We start from the raw sequence: 12,536 nt of genomic DNA, 5'->3' as shown, positions 1-12,536 counted from the left end.
TTTATAAAGTGCTTTTTTACCCACCTGATTATGAATGTGATAACCATGTTATGAAATAGTCACTATGCTATAAATGGGGGAGTAAGTCTTCCTGTAGGGCCTTTAAGGATACTTGAACATGTCTATGGATATTACACTTGGAGAGGCATATGAAATTAGAAACTGTATTATATTCATAGGTCCTAGAAGAGGGAAGCATGCCACACAGGTGGCCACATGGGAATTAGTTTCAACCAGGGAGGTAGAGAGCCGAAGTGAGCATCCATGGGCAAGTGCCTTTATTGGGCAAATGCCTTTATTTTACACAAATAAAAGGCATGAGGGGATTTTACTAGTATGTTTGAATGTCTCTAGGTCATAGTCAAGGGAGGGCCAAGAAAGGGAACTTGTGTCAGGGGCCAGCCCATCATACTAGTGCACCTGCTCAGCTAGGCAGGGTGCTCACAGCCTGTTTTCAGGGATGCTAAAGCAGAAAAAGAAAAAAGTGAAGTTTTAAAAATTTACCATACAGTCACTTATTATTATTCATAATAATTTATATAATTTATCCAGGCTCCTAAATATGAAAGTACTGCTATATATAATATAGATTTCTTTTTTCAGAATAAAGTAACTTTCAAGAAAAGAAATGCCTCTTTTTCCTCCAGCAACATTTATAAATCATATATACATATTTTACAGATAATTAAAATGCTGAAAGTTACTTCATTTTAATATTAGTGATGAAAAGTTTTTTAAAAAAATGTATGTGATGGGCAGAATAATGACCCCTCCAAGCTGTTGCTGTTCTAATCCCTGGGACCTATAAATATGTTTTGCTATGTGGCAAGCATAGAGATAAGGTTTTTATAGAATTAAGGTTGCTAATCAGCTGAATTTAAAATTAAGTAGATTATTCTGGATTATCCAGAAGACTCAGTGTCCAAGTGACATAGCATGAGAGAGACTCCGATGACCATTGCTGTCCTTGGATATGGAAAAGGGCTGCAAGCCTAGGAAGAAGGTGGATTCTCCCCTAGAGCCTCCAGATGGAGCACAGCCCTGCCAACTTGATTTTAGCCCAGTGAGACTCACTTTAGACCAGCGGTTCTCAACCTGTGGGTCGCGACCCCTTTGGGGGTCGAACGACCCTTTCACAGGGGTCGCGTAAGACCATCGGAAAACACATATATAATTACATATTGTTTTTATGATTAATCACTATGCTTTAATTATGTTCAATTTGTAACAATGAAAATACATCCTGCATATCAGATATTTACATTACGATTCATAACAGTCGCAAAATTACAGTTATGAAGTAACAACGAAAATAATTTTATGGTTGGGGGTCACCACCACATGAAGAACTATATTAAAGGGTCGCGGCATTAGGAAGGTTGAGAACCACTGCTTTAGACTCTGATGTACAGAAATATAACCTATTAATCTATGTTGATTTAAGCCACCAAATTTGTGGTTAGTTGTTACAGCAGCGGTAGGAAACTAATGCAGTGAAATACATTTTAATATGTGTGTTAACTAAGAGTATTAACTCTGGATCCTCAGTAGAGCTCTGAAGGATTGCAATTCTGCAACTGCTTGCTTTCTTTTTCCAGGTCCTTGGCTATCAACTGCGGTCCTTGTTTTGGTATTGTGCTGTTTCTAATGCTTGTGCCCCCGACTCCAGAGCAGCAGAGGAGTATGGTGGTTAGGGGACAGATATCATGAGTGGTTCTTCATTCTGTTACTTGGGATCTGTGAGACCTCAGGCAAGTCTCTTTACTGCATCACACCTCAGTTTAAAAAGTGAACCAGAAGACCTGGCAGGGTCATTGTGAAAATGAGACAGATGCCTGTAAGTGGTCCATGATATGATCACTTCATCCTTGTCAGTACCAACAAGGCACTGGATAAAGAGCTAGTGATTTGGTGACTGGCTATGGTGAAGGTACAGCCAAATCCAGGGTCCTTTTCTGCCTAGTTGTCTTTGGGGATGGGGGTTGTGTCTGTGTACCTGAGGTTCATGGGTGTCTGTAAATCCAGGTGAAAAGGTCATTCTGCAGTTGTTTGTAGGGTGACTCCACATACTCTGCTTTGTTTGATATCCCTACTCCTGTAATAGACAGCAAGTACATGCCATTTTTGCTTTATCTTTATTTGTTTGAAAAAGTGATATGTGCTTACGGTAAAACATTAGACCAGAACATAAAATGAATACAGCTAAAGTCAGTATTCCTGCAGCTTCTATCCCAAATTCTCTAAATCCCCTCCCAGGAGGGAACTAGTTTTTTATGAATCTTTCTTGGGATAGTCTATGCACATTTCAATATATTATCTGTTTTATTTCAAAAAATGGTATTATCCTCTGCATGTTGTTTCCAACCTTTTCCTTTCCTCTGAATTTTTCTTAAGTAACATTCTGAATCACTATAATAAATAAATACAGTATTGATAAGTATCAAAAGAATGACCATACTTACCTTACAAATGAGGAACAACTATACATTTCTATAAGTTTAAAGTGGGCTTTTCAGTAAGTCACAAGGCTATTTTCTTGTACTTAAAATGTTTCAGTTAAGGGTTTGTGTTGTGACTCATTATTGAATTTATTTAAAGATGGCTCTCTACTGTCAAGAAAATGTATATCAAGAATAACTAATCCTTGCCATTTAGGTCCCAAATCTCTATTTTTCTTAGAATTCAGAGTCTTTGCAAGTACATATCATCTTCTTTTTGCTCCTGCCAAATTTTTAAAATGATCATATTCTTTCCCTTTTTGTTGTCCATATGACTCTTTAAATTTTTGCTTTCAAAATGTTTTTTTAATCCTCCTCTAGCTAGTTGGTAGTTTCTGTTTCTTTGTGATTGGATTTCTTTGTCTCTATCTCAGAAGGAGACATTTCACTGGTATAACTCCAAATTATTAGTTACCATGATATTCATTCAACACTTACTACCATAGGGATTAAAAAAGTGGGGCTAGGAAAGGTAAACATTTTGTAGAAAACATATACTCACATTTAAATGTATACACACATGCATGTGATTTTTACTGTATAAAAGCTAAACATGTCTTGCAAAATTATTTCATAATTAATATTTTGCCTTGTGACCCATAATGCAACATGCAATTTTGTAGATTTTTAAAAGGGCTTTTCTGGACACTCATGAGAGAGTTCAAAACAACTCTGAAGGTCATTAATTTTAGCTATGAGCTTGCAGCTATGGTATGCATTACTCTTCTCTATCATTTTTCTTGTCAAACTTATATTATTACAGACTATAGGATAGGTATTTTTATCTTTCTTTCACTCTATGTACCAGGCAGGTGGCTGACTCTTGATTTCAAAATATATGTCATTTTCTATGATGAGTAACTACTGAGGTTTTTTTTTCCCTGAGATGTAATTGGCGACTTAAAACCTTCTTCCACAAAACAGTTTCTCAATATGGCATTTACTTTTATCTATTATGGAGAGCTAGGCTGAAATCTGGGGGGAATAATAGCTTTACCTCTACTGAATTATGTTTTGATTGGCACTATAAAGTTCAAAATATTTGTCTGTTCTTCATAATATTGTTAGTATCTGTGCCTTACACATCCCTTCCCCTCTGCCTATTCTTTATTAAAAATCTTACAGATATAAGATATAGATTATATGAACAAAGTCTTCCATAGAATTTTACACTGAAACCTTTATTAATAAGAAGAATATACTTCTTTCCCTTTTAGTTATCAGGTCATATGAAAGATCCAGGTAGTTTGTTTTTGGTTTATACACCCTGAGATCTACAAGGCCCCTGGGAGTTAAATTTCTTTAAGGGACATAGTTACCATATGTCCCTTTAGCCATTCAGTGTCAATTTATTTGAAGATTCTTAAGATGTGCTCACTGATGTTTAAAAGGGACAGATGGTTGAATTGTTCTTTTCTGGGTGCTATTATTTACAGGTCTCTTATTGGACAATACACTGTCACTAGTAGGATTTTGAAAAGCATTTAGTAGGAGCTAATATTTTATGTAGCAGTGGTCCAGATAATTCAAGAAATTATTACACATTGACTCTCTCTTGTAGGATCTTAATGATGGCATTACATAAGGGCACATCTCAGAAACTAAATCTTCTCTTATATGGGTAAAGTGTTGTAAGTGAAATATGAGGTGCCTGTAGGATTTTATGAATTCTACTAGAGGCCCGGTGCAAGAAAATTTGTGCACTTGGGCGGGGGGGTCTCTCAGCCCGGCCTACGCCCTCTTGCAGTCTGGGAGCCCTCAGGGGATGTCTAACTGACAGCTTAGGCCCGCTCCCCTCTGTGGGAGGTGACCAGCGGGCCGATCAGGATGGTGTGGGTGGTGAGCAGCCGGCCCCACCCCCAATTGCACCATGGCCACTGGTGGCCTCCCTCTGCAGGAGGCAACCCTGGCAGGCCTATCTGGGGATGGTGCTGGGCGGCCCTGCCCAGAATCGCCCTGTCGCTGCTGCTGCCCATGGCCTCCCTCTGCAGGAGGCAACCAGGAGGGTGATCAGGGGATGGCACCAGCCCCCATTGCCCTGCCACCGCTGGTTGCCACTGCCCCCGCCCCCCCCCATCACCATCCCCTCCCTCTGCCCACTGGCATGTGCCTTGGCTGGCCTGGCGACACCTGCTCACCAGCCCTGCCCCCCACTGACCGGTTGTTCTGCTGTTCGGTTGATTTGCATATTACACTTTTATTATATAGGATTGCTTTACTTGGAGGGAGATTTATCCACCAAAATGAGCTCTAAAAGGAGTGCTTTTCAAGGTGTGGTTCTACATTTTAACAGGTAACCCAGATGAGTGTTATGCATTGTATTATTTGAGAGGATCTCTTTTGAAGTGTGACACTTCAGTAAAGAGACATTGGCTCATTAAAATCATGCCTCTGGCATGACCACATTCAGTATCTGATTTTTATTGTTAAAAATTGAGCACCCAATATTTCTTTATCAATCTATATAGGCTCATAATGTTTCTACACCTTGAAAGTCCCATACTCACAGAGCATTGACTTCGATAAGTATTTTTAAGGGATCATGCAGGAAAGCTAATTTAGGTGATAGGAATGTGTAGTAGATAGATAATATCCTAGAATAGGAGAAAAGATGGCACATTAGCCTTATATGGTGGTGGCTGAAGGCAGAAAAACAAACATTGCAGCAAAGAAAGAGCACTAAGTCTGTCTTCTGTCCTAATTGTTTGGCTTTTGCTGAACTAAGCAAGCTCCCTTACACTGTTCCTTTTCCATGATACCGTCTCCAAATTATTAGAATCACCCATTCAATGAAGTTGCCCAAACTGGAAAATCTGGGCTAATACCATTTGCTGTGTTTGCTTTCATCCCTGTGTAATCAGCCAAATAGTTCTGTCAGGTTTCCTCATAAATATGTCTCTGATCCACTGCCTCTGTCTAGTCCTAGTTCCCAACCTCAGTCTCTCTTTTTCTTGGGTCCAAAACACTGCAGCTGTCTAAACTGATCATTCCCACAGCCACCAGAATGGTTCACTTAAAATGAAAGCAAGACCAGGATGCTCCCATGCTTGACATTCTTCACTTTTCCTCCTTCTGTGGAATAAAATCTAAGCTCCCTGCTATGGTATATAAGACTCTCAGTGGTCTGTCCTCTGCCTACTTCCTGGGCTGCCATGGACCCAGGTCTGTCTGCCACCACAGGCGGCCGGGACCCGGGCCTGACTTCCGCAGCGCTGCCTGGGACCCTAGCCTGGTGTTCGGTGGAGCCTTCGGTTGTTTTGGACATTACGGACCATGGCTCTTTCTATATATATAGATAGTTGTTTTTAGGAACATTCTGAATTCATATTATTGGAAAGACTAGGGGCCTGGCCTGTTCATAGCTTTTTAAGATTCTGGTATCTATATAAGGGACTCTTTTTATGTGGTTCTTGAAAAAGTTCCTCCCTGGAATTCCTTCTTTGGAAGCAGATGAGGTTGGTGAAGTTGGTAATCATTGCCTTTTACATTTATAATTACTGTCTTACTGCCTGTGTTCTTATTCCTCTTTCCTGTTAGTGCCTTTTGTTCCTCTGATTCTTAGCCTCCCATCTTTTGTTTCTACTATGACCTGGGATACTGGCTGGGAAGATGCCAAAGATTTTAGTAGTATGCCACTTCTATGATTTTATTTCATCATTGCTACTCTTAATTTAGAGAAAATAAAACAGTATTGCCAGTGGGTAGACCAAAGCAATCATCTGAGCTAGTGTAAGCTTAGCCTTACTTAAAGAAATAGATGTGAACTAATATAATCTTTGGACATTTATATTAGAAGGGCCATTTGAGAGTTCTCTCTAATAACTGCCATATCTTCACAAATTATTTATAGAGATTTAGGCCTTGCCTAAGATGGCACAATGGATTAGTGGCAGAGTCAGAGTCTGCACTTATATCTTTAGACTCCTATTTCAAAATTATTTGCATTTATAAATTCCCTTCCATTCAGAATTGACTGTTTAGAATGTGTCCACATTTAATTTTTTGATCCTGGTCAGTGGTACAATCCTAGTGAGCTAACTTGGATGATTCAGTCTCAGACTTGATTATATACCATGTAGCTCTGTGCCTTGAAAAGCAGACCACTATATTGCTCTCTGCCCATATTGGTTCCAGCCACATGGGTAAGCATGTAAAAGATGTCAGGGAATGAATAGATTATGGGAACAGTTCTTTAAAGCTATACAAAATCTTTCAATGTATTATAAAGGATATGGTCAAGGAAAGAAGGAGAGGTTAATTAATTTCTATAATCAGGGATAACTAACTATATAAAACCCCAATATGCAAATCGACTGAACGGCAGAACTACCTGTGGAACAACCAGTTGGTGTGGGGCGGGGCTGGCGAGTGGGCTGCACCAGGTCGCTAGCCAAGGCTGGTGCCAGCAGGGGGCCCCCAATCACCCCACAGATAGGTCCTGATCGCTGGTCAGGCCTAGAGACTCTACCCTATATATTGGGAACAGTCTCTTAGATTTAAAAATTAAAACCTGACACGGCTACTCTGACACTGAAAAAACAGGATGATACAGCGATGACATGCATGGACTCTGGCTTGCACATTTTGTGGTCAGCCCTGATTCTGACACTTATAACTGTGTGACAAAGCCAATTACTTAACTTTTCTCTGCTTCAGGTTTTCCACCCATAAGATGGGGAAAATGGTACTACTGCCTCAGAAGGATCATGTTATGTACTACTTTTTATAATCAGGGCAAAAAAATGTAGCTGCCCATACAACAGCAAGATGCCTTTCACCCATATGAAAAGTATGGTCTCTGGTGCATGCAGCGTCCTGGATTGGGAGAGGGATGTCTGACTGCTGGTTTAGGTCCGACATCCCCCGAGGGGTCCTGGATTGTGAGAGGATGCAGGCCGGGCTGAGGGACGCCCCCCTGCACAAATTTTGTGCACCAGGCCTCTAGTATTTACATAACTAATTGGTGATAAGTTGGACTAGATGACATCTTTTCACTTGAGAAAATACCATAAAACCTAACCAACAACTTATTGGATATATTAGTTTTCCTTGCTCTATAATAAATAACATAAGTTTAGCAACTTAAAATAACCGAAATTATTATTTTACAGTAAAAATTTCCCTTTTTTCATCCTAGTTTCTCTTAGTTCATAATTAAACTGAATAAGACAGACAGATTAATAGAAGAAAAACAAGCTTAATTTTGTATATACAGGAATGCAGAAATATGAGACAAAAAAGTGACCAAAGCAGGCCACTTTTATACATTTTACACAAAGAAACAATTATTTGCGAAGATTTGACAAAACAAAGAGGTTTGTGCTTGAGGTAGCAAATTAATGAAGTAACGGTTTGTTTAAACAGCCTTCTCAGCCTTGAATTCTCCATCTCTGGCAATAAGAATGCCTTCTGGTATGTGGAGGATACTTCCATAGGAGATACTTCTTTCCTGATTTCAAGGGGAACAAAGAGGGTTAGAATGCCCTTAACCAGCTATTTCTTAGGTACCTTTTATTCAAAATAAGGTACCAAAGTGTTATATTTTGGGGTGGCATATTCTGCCCCCACAACATTTCTGTGAGTTAGGAGTCCATTGTTTCTGTTTAAGGTCTTACCCAGTTAATATCAAGGTACTGGCTGGGTCTCCATCTTCATCTAAGGGTTGGAGTCCTCTTCAAAGCTTATTCCAGTTGCTGGCAAAATTTAGTTCCTTACAGTCAAGGACAGAGGATCTTAGCTCCCAGAGACTTCTCCTGTCCAAATGCATCATGGCCATGTTTCTTTAAGGCTTGTTGGAGTATCACCCTGAATTTTCCTGTCTCTGCTCTCTAAACTATCTCTCCCCCCCCCCCCCTAATTAATAAGAGGATCATCAGAATAGGTTAGTCCCACCTAGAATAAGCTCTTTTAATAAATTTAAAGTAACTCAGTTATGGACCTTAATTATATCTGCAAAGTATTTTCACTTTTTCCATATAACATAACCTAGTTACGAGAGTGTTAGCAGGTTCTTTTCCCACTCAAAAGGAGGGGTTTATAAAGAGTGTTCTTGGAGGCCGTTTTAGAATTCTGCCTATAACACTGGGGAACAGGAGAGTGCCATTTCTGTTAAAATATTGAAAAGAGCAAACATCATGTCCAGAAGAAAATGCTTTTTAATTTAGTTTATAAGCTTTTTTCCTCTTTCAACAATTTTTAAATAATATTTTTTTCTCACTGAGATTGAGATAGCCCCTAATTCAGGAATGGAGAAAAAAGCCATGCAGCCAAATTAAGTGCGCTGGGCTCCATCTGCACAGGGTCAGCTTGTCTTGAGTATTATTAAGGCTTTGGGAATGAGGCTGCATGGGCTCTGTTTCCAACTTGACTTAAAATAGACAATGAATTATCTTTATAGTTTAAAAAAATCACATGACTGCTAAATTGTGTTAATAATGAAACAATCTATTTGATTTGAAAAATAGGATGGTATCACAATATAAATTAAAGAAATAGATTTTCCTCCCCATCCCCCACCTCCAAACACCATTCAGTTATTCTGAACATTAATCCTGTTTTAGGACAGTGTCTATATGTGCTGGTACATTTTTCTCTGGCAGTAGGCAGATATTTCCTTGTCAGGGCCAGCCTGACAGGTTGAACCGGGCTGAGGTAGGGAGGTGGGAATTGAGAAAAGAAAGAAAGACAGGAGAGCGGGATCGGGAGGATTCCAGTTCTCGAGGAACTGAAGCAACTTTATTAGCCACACAATCCTACTTATACACAACACACTGAATAGGAGGTCTGTCAAGAGGAATGTATTCTTTGTTCCTCTTAATTTCTAAGGGAGAGACATAGCAGAAGGACAAATTCTCGGTACAGCAAATCTCAGTAAATAGTTACAGACTTCTTGGTAAGCCATGAAAGGCTGTTCTCATTCTACAAAGGTCGCTCTCATTCTACTGATAACCGCCATCCAAACAAGTCTGGGAAAACTGTGTAGGTAAGGGGCCCAGCCTTGCTAGCCCCTTCAGGTGCAAGGACCGTGTCAGCTTATACCCTATCTTCCTCCTTTTTCTTATCCCCTTATAAAACTACTTTTTCATCCAATTGATACATGGTTTTCTTTATGGGTATATCTGAAGTTAAGTTCTAGTTTAAAGGATTTGCTACTTACCTTTGGTTCCTAGGTGGTTAACTTTTAGTTCTCAACTCTATTGAACACATTTGCTAATAGTAAAAAATGAGTTATTTACCATTAAGTACCTGGCTCAAATGCACACTCGTCATAGCTAAATTGTATTTGCCTAAAAGGTTGAAGTGGATTATTTATTTATATTTATGAAAAGTGCTTAATAAAACCATGGGAATACAGAAAAAAAATCAATGCCAATGGTAGGTCCTGCAATTTATTTCTATTTGATCTGAATTAATTTTGGAGTGTGTACTTCTCATAAACCTTGCTTAACAGTAGTTTTATGGTGCAACATCCAAAGGCTTCATTGAAGAGGTGTATCTTAAGGATTGGTGAGTAGGTCACCCATGAGGGGGGTGAACGAGGCTGCGTGGGGTCAGTTTCCAAAAGCAGGCAGAGTCAGCTCCTTTTCTCGCCGTTTAGCTGATGACACATGGATTTCTACATACGGAGCCAGGGGGTCAGCAGATGCCTCACCATCTCTCTCTGAACGCTCTGATCATATTAATCCATCATCTGTCCATCACTCACCCTTTCTCAGCTCAGGCTGTCCACCTGACTCATCAGAAGGGACTGGACAGAAAAATTGCAAACTTCACTAAGATGTTAGAATGTTCCTTCCACTCTCAAAAACAGTTAGCCTGCTTCATTTTGGGGATTAGTCCAAGTCCTCCTCACAATCAAATGTGAAGGAGCATCTACAATCAATTTACTCAGTACAGCAGGCTGACCTTCAATGTGGATCTTATAAAAATAAACCTTAATAAGGGCTCGCGGAGGCACAGGATTGCTCCAAGGCTGTCTCTAGCAATAGCTCTGCTTTTAGGGCCATTTCCTTCTCATCTAGGTTACAAGCTTTTAGCTTTCTTTTAATATACTTTCATGTTCTGAAGCTTGGAGGAGCTGCTGAAAGAAACTCCTTCACTCTTAGAAAAAGACAAAATTTTAACACTTAAAATGTGTGTATTTCTGGATTTTTAGGTACATGATACTTATTTAGGATCTTAGGTATTTAGCAATGTTTTTACACCAGTTAATTTTACTTTACTGTTATCATTTTTATTCTTGTGTTTAGCTTTAACATAGAAATCAAAGCAGGAAGAATAGGATTCAATGTGCTCTCCCCTCTAAAATGGAAATATCTTTTATTTTATTATAAAATATATATTTGGGTACAGCCAAATTATGTTCCAGAAAGTTGGTGACAATTTAGACTCTTACTGACAGTATATTTAAGTATTCGTTTTTATAGCTAAACCATGTTTTAAATTTTCATAAATTTCATAGGCATCAACTGAGAACAGCATTTCAAAGGTCCAAAGATGTGGTAAACCAGAGTACATTCTTAGAAGTTTGAGGTAGAGTTAGAAATAAAGGGTGTGTGGAGGTGACAGGAGATAGTTACATATGGTAGCATCCAGGTGGTTCTGGGTGATGTGTGGTATGTGTGCATGTATGATGCTGAACTAAGGATTTGGACCTTATCTGAGGAAATAGAAAAGTCATTGAAATGTTTACAGGGTGAAGTCATGTGATCAGGTATCTCTTTAAGGATCATTTCAGCAGTTGTTGTAAAATGTAGTGGAGGAGTTTCCAGATTGGAAGCGGAAAGAGCTCTTAGGAACTATTATTATATCCTAGATTGGAGATAACCTTACCGATAAAGAAGAAAGAAAAACAAAAACAAAAAAAACTCCAACAAGGTAAAAGGAGAATCAGTGGTAGTTAAGGAAATGCCTATTTCTGGTTCTGTAACTAAGTCATTTGTTTTTCTTAGATTCTTTAGTCTTTATATTATGTGAGATTCAAAGTGTAAATCTCAAACATAGTCTTAGAACATGAATCTGTAGACCCTCACAGCAACACTAAATTCCAATGCTATTTAATCTGAAAAAACATCTAAGAAATCAGTTGAGGGCATTAATTATTTCTAAAGATCTTGTAGTATATTCAAAAAAGGTATTTTAAAAAATGCCACTGTAGTAGATTAGTTTTAAAATGGCCTCGATTTCTCACCCCTTCTTGTGATATGACTTTTGAGATTTTATTTTACATCAAAGGGTGGAGTTCATTTCCACACTCCTTTAATCTAGACTGGCCTCATGGCATATTTTGGCCAATTTCATGATATAATGGGGTGCCAGCTCTGAGCCTAGACCTCAAGAAGACCCTGCTACACAGGTTGGTTTGCTGCTCAGGTTGAGCCCCACTCAAATCAGTAGAATCACCCAGACAAACTATAGACTCTTGAGCACGAATGATTCTTGTTGTGCTTTACATAACTGAGGTTTTGTGGTTATTTATTATTCCTACCTGACAGATTACTTGTAAAGATAAATTAGAATAAAAGTTATAATCATGTCAAACTCTCATGATTTTGGAAAACATTGGCAAATCCAACAGGATATCATGAAGTGAACTCAAAATGTTTTGTCTGCTTCTAACTCTAGGTCATAGGTTTCTGGCATCTAAGTGATTGAATATATTAGATATTTCCTTTGCAATAAAAATCATGATTATCACTCAATATCCTTGAAAACATTGCAAAATAATTTGAAACATTCCCCTTTTAAAAAGGTAATTTAATTTGCAAATCTGAAACATAACATTCTGAAATTGAGGTTGCAACCTGAAATGCCTGTGGAGGCATTGCAACATGATTACCTGACTCATGCTTGGTGTGAAATACTAGGTAGTCGGGGAGAATTGGCAGAGTGGAGGACACATTTCCAACCCAAATGCATTAAATTCAATTTTTTAAGAACACAGTGCCAGCCAAGCACAACACATGCAAGGGTCAGTTCAGTTTACAGGTTGCCAGTTTACCGTCTGTATTTCCAAAATTTTGATTTCTGACCCGTGTT

Source organism: Myotis yumanensis, unplaced genomic scaffold (assembly GCF_028538775.1).
Source record: "Myotis yumanensis isolate MYYU_CA2020_CCGP unplaced genomic scaffold, mMyoYum1.0.hap1 SCAF_6, whole genome shotgun sequence".
NCBI lineage: Eukaryota > Metazoa > Chordata > Mammalia > Chiroptera > Vespertilionidae > Myotis > Myotis yumanensis.
The sequence above is the reverse complement of the archived record's forward strand: the minus strand, read 5'-3'. Positions refer to the sequence as shown.